The following is a 15,684-nucleotide window of genomic DNA, read 5'->3' on the forward strand; positions in this document are numbered from 1 at the left end:
CTAATATGGCGGGAGGCGGGTCTTCATGGAAATCTGGAACTGAAAGCTACTGATGCTGCAAACTTTGCATTCTATTTTTTTTTTATTTCTGCAGGTCAAAAAATCCTTGGAATGTGCAGCTCTTTATGGTCCTCCTTTGGTGCTGTTGGCGCGCGAGAAATGATAAATTTTGGAAGCAGACCACCAGTCCGCCAGCGATTGTGGTTGACGGAGGCCGAAGAACCCTGCTGGATTGGCAGGCCACACAGAGGTGATGAAATCTCTCAAGTGCCGAGTCATGTTCGGCCCTATGTGCGAATCAATGGCACCGCCCGCCCCCTCATTCCCTCTCTTGCTGCACTGATTACAGCATTTTCACTATCCTTGGAATATCTGGTAATAGCGCGGTGTTACGAAGACCCGATGGTTCTTTTGTGGCTGCTCGAACTGGGACTACGGATGGCTTGATGGACTCCCGCAAAGGTGAAGCATGGACTATCCTCCAAGCGATGAAGTGGATCTGTAGTAGTGGAGAAAGTGCATTAATCTTTGAATCTGACTCACATGTTGTTGTTCATGCCATCAATTCAAATCTTCCTGATGTATCCGAATTCGGGGATCTTATTGGTCAAATTCGGCTCTTATTATCAACTCACAACGGCTTCTCTATCCGTTTTATCCGAAGGCTAGCAAATGGTTTAGCTCATGTCTTGGCAAGAGTGGCCGCCCAACATGTTAGCCCTTTTTATTATGATGTTGTTCCGAGTTTTGTTTCGCTTTCTGTTTTGAATTTCTGTAATGACTCTCAGCATTACTGAATTTCTCTTTAAAAAAAGTATTATATTAAGACATTATTTATTGTCAATTAATAGCTTATTAATTAAAGTAATAAAAGGAAGTAAGAGTTACGAGAAGAAGAAAAAACATAAAAAGATGAAATCCAAAAGTCACAAATATATTGCATGATAGATATAATTCCATTTTTATATTAAGTGTCTATCGAAAATCAAAGTCTTTCTCAACTTTTAATTTTGATGATGTATTAGCTATGTCCTTAATCTTATATTTTTGTTCTTACTTCAAATAATAGTCTTATAATTTTGTTCTTACTTCATTAAGAGATTCAAATTTATTTAGGAGCGGTTTCAATTGATAAATTGTATTAATAACATTTTCTTCCATAATTGGGAGAATTTAGACTTTGATCAGTTGAAGAAATCTCATGGAAATAGAATAAACGTGAACGGGTAAATTACATACGTGGTGTACAACCTTTATCCCAAATCACACTTTGGTGTACAACCAAAATTTTGTCACACTAAACCGTACGAACTTCAGGTGACCTCCCACTAAAGTGTACAACCGGTTTTTGTGACCGGTCAACGCTGGTCAACTATGCCACGTCAGCATTTTTCATTGTAGAATTTAAAAAAATGGGACCCACTCTTTATGGAATGACTAATATAGTCTTGTTCTTTATAAATTTACTAAAATACCCTTATCTTCTTCTTTCAACCCCTCTCTCCCATTTCTCTCTCTACATCTTCTCTCTCACTCCTCTCTCTACCATTTCTCTCTCAACCTCTTCAACCCTTTCTCTACCATTAAGAATTAGGGGTAAATTTCACCAATGGTGTACAACCTTTACCCTATTTCACACTTTGGTGTACAACCTTCAAATTGTCTCATTAATATGTACCACGTTATAGGTGACCTCCCACTATGGTGTATAGCCGGTTAAAATGACCGGTCAACGCTTGGTCAACGTGCCACATCATCATTTTTTCATCTTATTTAAAAAGTGGGACTCACTCCTTCTACAATTACAAAAATACTCTTATTCCTAATATAATTACTACAATACCCTTATACAACTCCACTCTCCTTGTTTCCTTTCCCTCTATTCCTCTCTCTCTAAATATACGAGATCTGGAAACATTTCTCCATATAATTCATGTCCATTTCTGAAATTTTATATTTATCTCATTTCCCTTCAAATTCCACTTAAAACGTTACTTCTTTAATTAGTATTTAAAAACCCACTTCCTCAAGTTGGGATCTTTAATTAGCAAACATCAGTTAATATATAGAAATTGGGTCTTGAAGAAAGATAAAAAAAACAAGAACAAGTAAAAATTGAAGGAATATTAGCTTTTTACTTCTTATTCTCAGTTTTATGAAGAACAAAAAAAGCAAAACCAAAAGCTCCTTTTCCAATCTGCTATATAACTTCATAATCTTCCATCTTGGACTTCACTTGGGCATTACTTGTTTCCATTTATGACCTTCAAGACCCGAAATAGAGAGGTCGAAATCAAAGTTAATAAGAACCCAAATCACAAATCTTCGAGAAGGGAAGTAAGTATCTGGATTTGGGGCTAGTAGAGGAATAACTAATTAGAGGGTAAGCAATTAAAATAGAGAAAAGATGAGTATGGAGAATATTGAAGTAACCCTGGGATGGAACTATGAGAAGCGGGGCCTTATAGAAAGTTGAGTAAAGGTACATTCCATAATTATGAATTTCCAACAGAGAGAGAGAGAGAGAAAGAGGTGGAAGGACAAAGTCAAGTAAAGTGACTCTTCACTAATATAATGAAGACGACTTGATTATTACTAACCCAAACAAAAAGCAGAGTGAGAAAGAGGGGAAATTAACTATAAAGGAACGAACTTTAAGATTGAGAATGCCAAGCAAGCACAAAGATAAATACTTTCTAAATCAGTAGTTGATAATTTCACCAACTAGAAATTGAGAGAAAAAAAGAGAAGAGTTTGCTTGCATTTACAGATTCACAAAAGAGGAGATTGATAAATAGATCACTCGTTTTAAGTGGAATTTGAAGGGAAATGAGATAAATATAAAATTTCAGAGATGGGATTTAAGGTATAGATTGATTCTAATTCTTAATGGTAGAGAGAGGGTTAAAGACATTGGGAGAGAAATGGTAGAGAGAGGAGTGAGAGAGAAGATGTGGAGAGAGAAATGGGAGAGAGGGGTTGAAGGAAGAAGACGATGGTATTTTAGTAAATTCATAAAGAATAAGACTATATTAGTCATTCTATAAAGAGTGGGTCCCACTTTTTTAAATTCTACAATGAAAAATGCTGAAATGGCATAGTTGACCAACGTTGACTGGTCACAAAAACCGGCTGTACACTTTAATGGGAGGTCACCTGAAGTTCGTACGGTTTAGCGTGATAAAATTTTGGTTGTACACCAAAGTGTGATTTGGGGTAAAAGTTGTACACCATGTATGTAATTTACCCAAGCGTGAACAACTGAAATCGGAAAAAACAATGGTGTCAAAAATTACAAGAAATCGTTATGTTTCCGAAGGTAATTATTCAATTTTTTCATATGTAGTAGTTATTTTATTCTCAATTGTATTGTTCCACATATCTGGCTACATTATTTGTGTTTTCTTTTTTACTTGTATTTTAAAAAAATAACTAAAATAAAGATTTTGTATATTTGTATTGTTCTACGTGTCAAAAACAGAAAACACGGGAAAGAAGGAGAAAAATGAAAGAAACAGATAGCAAGCAGTAGAGATGGGCTTTTAAAACTCTTCAGAAGTTACCTCTGAAACGTTTTTCCAGTTTTGGTGCAAAGTAGGCCGGCGTACACGTGATTGTGACTTGAGCAGCAACCCAGACCCGTGCAGCAAGAGATTTGAAATGATCAGAATGTGGTATTCCATTAGATCGAACTAAAATCCACCAGTTTTGAAGAAGATTTGACCCAAAAGATCAATTCTGGAAGTGTGATGACTTCAAAATTGAAAAATTAGTGAAGAACAATTGTATGGAACATGTTTCTTCGACTAATAACTTTGAAATGTGTTGTATTTGGGTGTTGGAACCTCTAAAAATGGTTTGTTTTGGTAAGATTTGTGTAAAAACCTCACTTTTTCACTTAATTTCACTCACTTTTCACTTAATTTCTCTCAATTTCACTAAAAGGATTTTGTTTGTGATAAAAAAATTACAGCCCTTATTCGTTTGGCAGTTTATCTCCCTATTAGTAGCGGAAAGAGGGGCAAAAACTGCCAGAAATCTGGCTAGAAATTGCTCAAAAACCGTCAAAGGTCACCGATCGGCGACTATAGTCCCTGATCGGGGACTAGGTAGCCGATCGAAGACCATATTTGGTATCAAGTGTTTTAAAACCTCAGAAATTATAAATCAAATAGAATTTGATAAAAATGAAGTAAAGCAAGCTAAATGACTCACAAAATGAGGTCTAGGTCTTAGCTCGTATCTCGCACAACGCGTCGTATGAAGCCTACCTACACAAACTGTTAGCTAAAGTGTAGCATAGACTCATCACTAGGGACAGAAAAAGTTCGTGCTCACAACCGCAACAAGAGGTTGATTATGGACCTTGGATGATGGTCCCAAAATGATGAGTGTCGAATTCACCAAAAATAAAATACCTACTCTTGGAATCCAAAAACTGTAGTAAATATGGAGTAGGGTCGAATCCTCAGAGACTGGTAGAATTATAACTTTTTCAGAATTAACAATTAAAAGTAAAAGGGGGGTTTTTTGGTTTATAGAATGAAATAAATAGAAAATAACAAATAATAATAAAATAGGAGAAAAATTAAGTAGTCGAGAAATATATATGAGAAAGATTCCAGCGTGAGTGTACCTTCATGCACATTAATTATAGCTTTAGATGTTTTAAGGAATGGTCTCCCTAAAATAATTGGTGAAGACTTAGGAAAATCATCATCATCCATATCTAAAACATAAAAGTCTGCAGGAAAAACCAAACCATTTGCACAAGTACATCTTCTAGTACCCCATCGGGATAAGCATTAGTTCTATCGGCCAATTGAATTATTACACCTATTTCTTTCAGAGGTCCAGCATTTAAAGATGCATAAATAGAGCGTGGCATAACATTAATTGAAGCTCCTAGATCCAACATAGATTTTTCAATTCTAACATTTCCTATCTTGCAAGGGATACAGAACATACCTGGATCTTCACATTTAGGAGGAAGTTTATTTTGAATTATCGCAGAAACATTCTCCCCTACACTTATCCTTTCATCACCTCTCAATTTCCTCTTGTTAGTACACAAATCTTTAAGAAATTTAGCATAACGAGGAATTTGTTTAATTGCTTCAAGAAGAGGGATATTTATCTGAACTTTTCTAAATACTTCTAGTACCGCTTTCTCTTCATCCTCCTTTTTAGATTTTGAAAATCGACTTGGGAATGGGGGAGGAATTACAATGGGTGGTGATGGTGTTTCCTTTAAGTTCGGCTTAGGAATGGCCTCCTCTTTCTCTAGCTCTTTTTCCATAACATGCTTTGAGACTGATTTATCATATGATTGCACTTCTTTGCCACTCCTCAACGTGATAGCACTAACATTCTTTCTAGGATTCACCTCGGGTTGGGATGGAAGATGCCCATAAGCTTGAGATTCCAACTTGCTTATTGAAGTTGCCATTTGGCTCATTTGTGACTGCACATTTTCTAGACTTGTTTGGATCTCTTGTTGAAATGTCAAAGTATTCTGCTGAAATAGCAAAATATTAGCACCTAAAGCATGAACAATTTCTTCAAGAGATATACCTGAGCTTGACGAACATTGATCACTAGAAATAAAGTGATAGAAAATTGTTAAGCACTAACTAAAAAAGAAATAATTCCGTTAAAGAAACCAGTCCCCGGCAACGGCGCCAAAATTTGATGAGTGTCGAATTCACCAAAAATAAAATACCTACTCTTGGAATCCAAAAACTGTAGTAAATATGGAGTAGGGTCGAATCCTCAGAGACTGGTAGAATTATAACTTTTTCAGAATTAACAATTAAAAGTAAAAGGGGGGTTTTTTGGTTTATAGAATGAAATAAATAGAAAATAACAAATAATAATAAAATAGGAGAAAAATTAAGTAGTCGAGAAATATATATGAGAAAGATTCCAGCTAGAGGTTAGATTTGAGTCTTGAATTGAACAATTGATCATCGATCATAGAAAATATAAATTTCAACCCTTCAAATAAATTAGCTATGGTTATTAAAAAGCATTAACAACCTATCTCTTCTTACCGATTGGACAATTAAGAAAAGCTCATTAATTTTCCCTAATCAATTAAACAGTTCCAAACAAGCTTCGGAATTTAATTTGATTGAAAGCATTAAAGTATGAAAGAGATACCAATTCTACTCAATAATCACTAAAGCATGATTATTTAAAGCATATCAATTACATTCACAACATAGGTTAAAAGCTTGTCCACAATTAACTATGTTATTTGCTACTTGCATTGGATGAATTAAACGATTACGTATTTAAACATCTAATTAGCGAAACGATTACAAGTAAATAATCAAATCAAGGATTCAATTAAATCATGCAATACGAACAAGAACAAAATAGAAATTGATTACTTGAAATAGATGAAAAAGATTAAGTACAGAATGATCTCCCAATTGATTGTTCAAGACCTAAAAACCTCTAGCTAGAAATTGGAAATTAGTTCATATTGGAGGAAGAAGAAGCCATGGAAGAATGATGATATATGAAAAGCCTTTGATATTTTTCTTGTTCTCTCTGTGTGTGTCTGTCTCTATATGTGTGTCCTCCCCCAAATGTGGTTCTGATTGTCTCTTTTTATAGCTTTCACAATTGTGTCTCTTGGCTTTCAGGAGAGAGAAAAACTGACTTTTATTAATTCCACATAAAAATATTAAGAGAAACTCTCCTTTAGAATTAAACTCTAAAAGAAACTCCCTTTAGGATTAAACTCTAATTAGGACTATTTAAGAAAATCCTAATAGAGTTAAAATCTTATAAATATTATATATGTTAAGAATCTCATAACATAAGTCATCAATTCTCCATTAAATGCTCATTGATCCACATGCATAGGTTAGGACAGATCATCATTTGAAACTCCTTTTCAGTACATGACTTGACAAATTTCTTCAAATTCTCTTTAAGCTCCATAATATCACCATTTTAACCATCAATTTTAAATTGAGTCTCAAAAATACCTATAAAACAGAAAACAAGGTAAACTTGCACCTAAACAATAAAACTAAAACTAAACCCTAAGGAATTAAGATATAAAAATATGTATAAATATGGACTTATCACAAAACGTAACTATACTTACCTAGGAAATAATCAGGTGAAGGCCGCCAACTTTATGGAGGTGGGAGTCTCAAATACTGATATTGTAGGACCTAACTCTGAGCGATGAGCAATGGTTGTAAGCCAAGGGCCCCAAGTTGGAAGTGTACCTATGTCTTCTACTAAAAAGCAGCCTAGGGCGGCTTTATCGAAAAGCAAAGGGAAATGGCTTCTTGTAGCCAACCGAACCACTGATTCAGGGCGTGCCCTTCGTGATATACAGTGTCATAATATTTTCGGAAGCCTGCAAACTTAGGCTCTAAATCATGTTGATTAATTGAATTCAAGTGAAGGGTAGAGCGGTCGCCCCAAGTGGAGTCGAGCGGATTCTACTAAGGAGAGTCATCCACCTCAAGTAATCAAAACTAGGGAGAATTTTACATTTCAATCGGGTTCTACCTCAGGTACTGGAAGCTCCACGGGACTAGTCGTCCCCCTCGTGCAACTCAATTCTTCACGAAACTTTGGTACTGACAAGAGAATTGAAGTGACAGTTCCTAATGATGGTTTTAGGTAGGGAGCAGCCCATGTTGCTCAATTAGTCTCATCCATGCTCTAAGGACCGACTGATTTTGCGATTTTTATCCATGAAGGTTATATCCTGGAACTACTATGGTGAGGGAAGCACTAGGTTTTATCGAGCACTTCGACACATGTTGTCATTACATGATCCTGATATCTTGGTTTTAATTGAACCTTGACTCTCGGGTGTTAAAGCTTGAGAGCTCTACAGAAAGCTTCATTTTTTTAGTTATGAGATTATGGAAACCGAGGGGTTTAGTAGGGGAATTTGGGTCTTTTGGCATCTGTTAGGCTTGAATATGACTGTGATAATACAGCGTGTTAATTACAATTTATGTGTATTTTAGGCGAAATTTCCTAAATAAAAGGACTTATAAGTGTTTTATGCAGATTTGTATTGATTAAGTAAAAAAGGGCTACTACACAGCCTGTTTTGCAACAACCCTTGAGGAGTCGAGCACCCTTTGATCCAGCGGATATCCGCTGCGTACCTGATGACGGATAGCAACTGGATAAGTGGCAGGAGCGGCATGGCAGTGACAACAGACGTAGGAAAGGCAGAAAAGCAACATGATGACAAGATGGATCACCCCCTTGAGTGTTCAAGGGTCAAACTAGAATTAATCATTTCCTAGTAACATAGCTGTAGAAAAACAATCTTTTTGTAATATTTTGTGGTACGGCTCGTATTTCTTCCTTTATATAGATGTAGTGGAGGAAAGGAGAGGGTACCTTTTGACTTCGGATAATCGATTTAATTAGAATTTTTAGTTTCTTGGAGAGGGAGGAAGCTCTCTAAGGAAGATGACTCCATCAATGGAGATTTGTGGAATTAACTCAGGTTGTTCACTCTACACTATGAGTGAGTAGTCATTTTGAATGGGTAAGGCCAGTTAGGGCCGGTTATGTAAGCCTTCTATTATCTTATTTATGAATGAATGTTGATATATTATGATGTGCTTGATAAATCTTTAACTCCATTGCTAAATGCATGTATGTTAGTGTTAGATGCATGATAGGAAACTGCTTTCATCTTCACGGAACTATTTGTCAAGCATTCAACCCCGAAACAGAGATGTCAAGAGGTTGTATCAAGGGTTTTCTTCATTAAAATGTTGTTTCGATCGTAATGAAAGAAAGAACCAACTTTAGGGATGCTTGAGGTTGTAGTACGTCTTAGAATCTTAAGAACACACGAGAGTTGACTTAAGTGAGCATTAAAACAGAAACCTTGACATCGCTTTACGTCATTCATGAATAAATAGGATGTTTAGAGACTGAAAGTAACCCGTTCCACTGTGCTTAACCTGTTCTGCCTTTTTCCATTGTTAAGTAATCGTTTTAATCAACTAAATCATTGACTTTGCTACTGTTTAAACAACATCTCTCAATTTAAGGAATTCACACACCACGAACACCCTGTTCTACAAAGTATTTCTTGTAAACTTTGATCCTCAATCCTTATGGATACGATACTTGACTTATCACTTTATTACTTGTATCTAGTACACTTGCTAGAGTCCATTCAGGAGACAACAAGTTTTTGGCGCCGTTGCCGGGGATCGAAAGCAACAAAGTTTATACGAACTTTTCTGTGAAACAAGGTGTTTTTAATCTGTTTGCTAAATAGTGCAGCCAGAAGGAATCTTTAGCAGTTTATGCGCAGAGCTGGACCTCCTGTTTTCCCTATCGATCTCGAATTGGAGAGAACGTGTAGAAGAAATAGAGCGGGAGCTCGACGTGCAAGACAAAGAGAACGACAAAAAGAGAGACGAATGGCTGGAAGGGTGCCACCCGAACAACCAGTTCAACCAAACCAGGAAGAAGAGGGAGAGAATAACAACCCTCCAGTCATGCGAATCAGAGATTATTCGAGACCAACTACTGAAGGACATTCATCATGCATCGTGTTGCCCAACGAAGGGAACAACATGTTCGAGGTGAAAGCATCTATGATACAAATGTTGCAGGCTGCCGTACAGTTCAATGGATACCAGTCGGAAGATCCAAATGGGCATATCCTTGAATTTATCACGTTGTGCAACACTTTCAGATCAAACAGGGGCGTTTCTGATGACGTAATCAGACTAAAGTTGTTTCCTTTTTCTCTAAGAGATAAAGCGAAGAACTGGTTGAAAAACTTGCAACCAGGAACGATCACTACTTGGGAAGAAATGGCTAGCGCTTTCTTAATGAAATATTTTCCACCGAGACAAGCCATTAAGCTCAGAAACGAGGTTTCCCATTTCGTACAAGAAGAGGATGAATCCTTAGCCGAGGCATGGGAAAAGTACAAGGAACTACTCAAGAGAGTACCTAATCATGGCATCCCTATGTGGATGCAGATGCAGAACTTTTACAATGGGGTAACCAACATTTATAAAATCCAGATCGAGTCCATTGCCAATGGAAACCCCGAAGATCTGGAACCACAAGCCTTGTACGACCTTATTGAGAGAGTAGTAAGCACAAGTTATAACTGGCACTCCGCCAGAAGTGAAGGAAAAAGAGCGGGAAATGAAGATGTTGTGTCAAAATTGACAAGCCAGGTAGAACAGCTTGCCAGACAGCTCGGCAAGATAAATGTGTCCTCGATCCACAACGAACCACCATTCAATGACATTTGTGATTTTTGTGGAGGCCTTCATTTCAACATCAACTGTCCCGGAGTTAAACAGGGAAAGGGTGCACAGGCAGAATGTGATTATGCAGGGTATAATCAGAGGAATCCACCTAACCCGTATTCTAACACGTATAACCCTGCCACAAGAAATCATCCGAATTTCGGATGGACAGGCTAGCCCAACCAGCAGGAACAACCGAGATATCAACAACAGCAAGGAGGACACTACCAGAGGCAACCTCAGCAGCCTTATAAACAACCTGTTCCACCAAAAGAAGATGTAGAGCCAGACATGAAGACGATGATGATGCAGTTCATGAAACAGACACAAGCATCAATTAAAAATCTGGAAACACAAGTCCATCAATTAGCTGCATCTACGTTAAAAGGGAAGGGAATAATGCCAAGCAACACAGAACCAAACCCAAAGGGCGATGTCATGGCAATCACCCTGAGATCTGGTAAGCAAACTCAACCAACTTTATCTATTGATGAAAATGCTGAATGCGCAGAAACATCCGAAGAGACTGAAGGAGAGCAGGAACAAACTGTTCCTAGTCAAGAAGAAACCAGGCAGACAAAGTCTACCAATGAGCAGGATCAGGGGGAACGCGGAAAGATGTACACACCACCTCCGCCGTATGTTCCGCCTGTGCCATATCCAACGCGGTTGATCAACAAAAAGCTGGAAGAACAAAATTCTGAGGTGTTAGACACCTTAAAGAAGTTGCACATCAACATTCCGTTCGTAGAAGCACTTGCACAGATACCGTCGTATGCAAAATTCTTGAAAGATCTCCTGTCAAACAAGAAAAAGCTGGAAAACATATCAATGATCCAACTCAACCGGGATTGTTCTTCAATACTCCAAAACAAGCAGCAGCTACCGAAAAAGCTAAAAGATCCAAGGAGTTTTTCTATTCGTTGTTCAATTGGAAAGCTAAATATTGAAAATGCACTATGTGACCTAGGAGCTAGCATAAACCTAATGCCTTATTCTTTATATGCTAAACTTGGATTAGGAGAACCCCAGCCTACTCGTATGTCAATTCAGTTTGCCGATCGATCAGTATGTTATCCTAGGGGAGTCGTAGAAGATGTGTTGGTCAAAGTAGGGAAATTCATATTGCCTGTTGATTTTATCATAATGGACATAGATGAGGACCTGCACGTTCCTATTATCCTAGGAAGACCCTTTTTAGCGACAAGAAAGGCATTGATAGACGTGGGAGAGGGACAACTATTCTTGAGGATTAATTGGGAGGAAGTCATTTTCAAAATGAACGAGGCGATGAGACGAGCTAACAATAATGATGACACATGCTGTTTCTTAGATGAGTTTCAAAGTCTTTCTACTTTGCAGGAACGGGACACTCTAGAGACTCTATTGGGAGAAGAGGTGAACTTATGTGAAGGAACAGGCTATTCCATTGAATCCAACTTACCTACACCTCCTTTCGATCCTACTGTTCCCACTCATCAGGAACCACTGGAGATACCAACTGTGCCATTATCTAAACCAGAATTGAAATTGTTACCTGCACACCTCGAGTATGCCTTCCTGGAACCTCCCAACAGAAGTCCAGTTATTATATCTTCAAAGTTAACTCCTGATCAGAAAGCTCAACTCATGGAGGTACTGCGAAGGAACAAGGAGGCAATCGCATGGAAAATTGATGACATCAAAGGGATCAGTCCAACAGTCTGTGTTCACAGAATTTTGATGGAGAAGGATCACAAGCCGTCTGTCCAGCCACAGCGCAGATTGAACCCCCACATGAAAGAGGTCGTGCGAAAGGAGGTGATCAAGCTGTTGGATGCCGGTATTATTTACCCAATTTCTGATAGTGTGTGGACTAGCCCTGTGCACGTTGTACCAAAGAAGGGAGGAACAACCGTGGTACTCAACGAGAAAGACGAGTTGGTCCCTATGAGAACCATAACAGGATGGCAAGTTTGTGTGGATTACCGAAAGCTCAACGAAGCCACAAGGAAGGATCACTTTCCTTTGCCCTTCATTGACCAGATGTTAGAACGGTAAGCGGGGTATGAAGGAAAATAGGCTAACGTTTGGCAGCGGAAATATAATTTTTTTTAACCTATTTCCATTAACCCAAGATCCGTTAGTCGTTATTTCATATAAAGAGGGATAGAAAGAAATACATTTTAGAAGTTTTATCTACCGTTGCAAACGAAGTGCCCACAACTCTTACTTCGAGTTCCCAAGCACAAAACAAACAATTGAAGATCAAGTTAGAATTCAACCGTATATAACAACCAAAATAGATTGTCTCTAATTAATCAACACAAGATCAAGGATAAAAAGAAAAGAGATGTAATCAATTGAACGGAAGGAAACGGTGGGTAATCTCGTCCTTATGGTGTGGGTCGAAAATTCTCTCTCCCGGCTTAGTATGTGTATATCAAAAATTGCACATGGGGGGGGGGGGGTATTTATATTCTCATGTATCTAACCCTAGTTAGATAGAATTAGGTTACTGAATAAGAATTTAATTCGAAATATAAGTCTTATTTATTATCTATAATTATATCTTAAATATAAAGATAATAATAGTAACCTTATAGGATAATAATAGGAGCAATTCAATCTAATTAAAACTCCTAACTTATTTATCCTTTAATTAATTTAATTCACAATCATAATCTAATTAGGATTGTTACAATCAAATTAAATTATTCATGTATTTTCATACATGAAAATCGCCCCCCCCCCCCTTTATATACTGGGCCTTAGTGGACTCAGTTGGGCTTCCATCAATTAATTAACATCCGTTTCTCTTTTGGGTTCCAAGTCTTATGTGTGACCCATTAGGTTCTTATTGCTTCGAGCCGTACGCAACTATTAAATTAATTTTCACAGAATTATATTTAATCTTTGCATAACGGAATGAGTACGCAAAATGTGATTAGCAAATCCGAAACATTCCCCCAGAGCTATAAGAAGACAGGTTGATTCTGTCGTTGACCTTTCCGTATTAGTTACAGTATAATTCGATCATTTATCAACTACATCCTTGAACTGAATCTTATGACTATGGATAATGTCAAGTCACATATAGCGAGACGTTCGTTTTACTTGTACAGGCCGAGTCAACTCCAATTAGATAGGTTAAGTGAAATCTGTATTTCAAGTCTTAAGCTATCACCTTGCAAGGATTTAGAGTCAAGTCTTCCACAAGCGATCCATGGACGTATCTCCCATTTATCGTGAGTGATAAATGCTCAATCCAATGTATAACTATACTGCAATTACTTCCTATGATACCCAACGTCTGCCGTTCACACCCTAGAGTCATCTTTGTTATGGATCGTGTTACAACAGGATCAAAGCGTCACATTCCGTAATCCAGAATTACTAATTAACATTCCTTTGAGTCCGAGGATTACTTATACCTATTAATACCAATGAGATGAACAGGTGACAAGGATGAATCTACCCATCATGTTATCTCAAGTCGGGTCCCCAATCCTAATGAACCACTTTTCATTGGATCCATGTAACTGTCCAGATATCTATATATACGAAGCTTGTGAGATCAGCTTTCTGTCTCGACAGAAGACATTGTTACATGCAAGTCTCAGCAGTGATATGTCAATCCTAAACATATTACTTGACTTGGGGTGGTTTTAAGTTTATTAGTTTATTATAAAGTTTCGTCTCACTTCATGCTTGTATGAACACTTTATAATCACTTTAAACAAACTTATGGATTTCCTTTTATTAGACTTTATTTAGTTCTTAAAAGGGATTGCCTTTATATAGTTATGAAAACGTATCTCATTAAAACAAATGATATAAAGAACACTTCATTTACATTAAGTTTGTATCCTAGAACAATTGTCTATAGGACACTAAACCCCAACATACTCCCACTTGGACTAAAGCCAATTGTTTCTACAACTTATCCCAGTAGAAGTTAGATGACGATCATGTACTTTCTGGGTTAAGGGCTTTGTCAACGAATCTGCAACGTTGTCCTCAGTAGGTACTCTTTCTATTCTCACATCTCCTCTTGCCACAATTTCTCTTATAATGTGGTATCGCTTCAGGTAATGCTTGGATGCATTATGAGACCGTGGTTCCTTTGCTTGCGCAATGGCTCCATTGTTATCACAGTATAGTGTAATGGGATTTACAATGTCAGGCACCACACCAAGTTCAGTAATGAACTTCCTAATCCAAACCGCTTCCTTTGCTGCTTCCGCAGCAGTGATATACTCTGACTCGATCGTAGAGAAAGCTACGCTTCCTTGCTTGGAACTCTTCCAGCTGACTGCGCCCCCATTCAAGATAAATAGGTATCCTGATTGTGATTTAAAATTGTTCTCATCTATGAGATGACTGGCATCTGAAAATCCTTCTATTTTCAGATCCCATTCTCCGTACACTAGGAACATGTCTTTAGTCCTTCTCAAGTACTTAAGAATGTTCTTGACGGCATTCCAGTGCTCGTCTCCCGGATTACCTTGGTAACGACTCGTTATACTTAACGCGAACGCTACGTCAGGTCTAGTGCAAAGCATATCATACATAATCGAACCGATTACGCTGGCGTATGGGACTACAGCCATGTGCTTCTTATCATCTTCGGTTTTAGGACATTGATGATTGTTTAACTTTACTCCATGTATCATGGGTAAGTTACCTCGTTTCGATTCAAGCATGCTAAACCGCTTTAGCATCTTTTTGATGTATGTAGCCTGTGAAAGACCAAGCAGTCTTCTTGATTTATCTCTGTAGATCTTTATACCAAGTATATAAGCTGCTTCACCAAGGTCTTTCATGGAGAAGTTACCAGATAACCATACTTTTACCGACTGTAGTAGAGCTATGTCATTTCCCATTAATAATATATCGTCCACATATAATATCAGAAATGCAACTGAGCTCCCACTTGCTTTCTTGTAAATGCAAGCTTCTTCGCAATTTTGTTCGAAACCAAATTGTTTTATGGTTTCGTCAAAACGCTTGTTCAAGCTTCTTGATGCTTGCTTGAGTCCATAAATGGATCTCTGAAGTTTGCAAACCTTGTTTGAATCCTTTGATATGAAACCTTCAGGTTGCATCATATATACATCCTCAAGCAGGTTTCCGTTTAGGAAAGCTGTTTTCACATCCATTTGCCAAATCTCGTAATCGTAGTGAGCGGCAATAGCGAGCATTATTCTAATTGATTTGGACATAGCCACAAGAAAGAAAGTTTCGTCATAATCAATTCCTTGTTTTTGACGATATCCTTTCGCTAATAACCTAGCTTTGTAGGTGCTAACATTTCCATCCATGTCAGTCTTCTTTTTGAAGATGCACCTACACCTAATGGGTTTTATCCCTTCGGGTGGATCAACCAAAGTCCACACTTGGTTGGTGTATATGGAAT

At 37.7% G+C, this 15,684-nt stretch overlaps 1 non-coding gene across 1 annotated transcript; it reads right to left on the reverse strand.

Annotated features, from left to right (window-relative positions):
- Positions 1–9,884: 9,884 nt before the first annotated feature.
- LOC136228398 (small nucleolar RNA R71) lies at positions 9,885–9,991 on the reverse strand. The gene has a single exon (XR_010688714.1). It is a non-coding gene; the product is annotated as a small nucleolar RNA R71 (small nucleolar RNA).
- Between the last annotated feature and the right edge of the window lie 5,693 nt (positions 9,992–15,684).

The sequence above is a fragment of the Euphorbia lathyris genome, chromosome 4 (assembly GCF_963576675.1).
Source record: "Euphorbia lathyris chromosome 4, ddEupLath1.1, whole genome shotgun sequence".
NCBI lineage: Eukaryota > Viridiplantae > Streptophyta > Magnoliopsida > Malpighiales > Euphorbiaceae > Euphorbia > Euphorbia lathyris.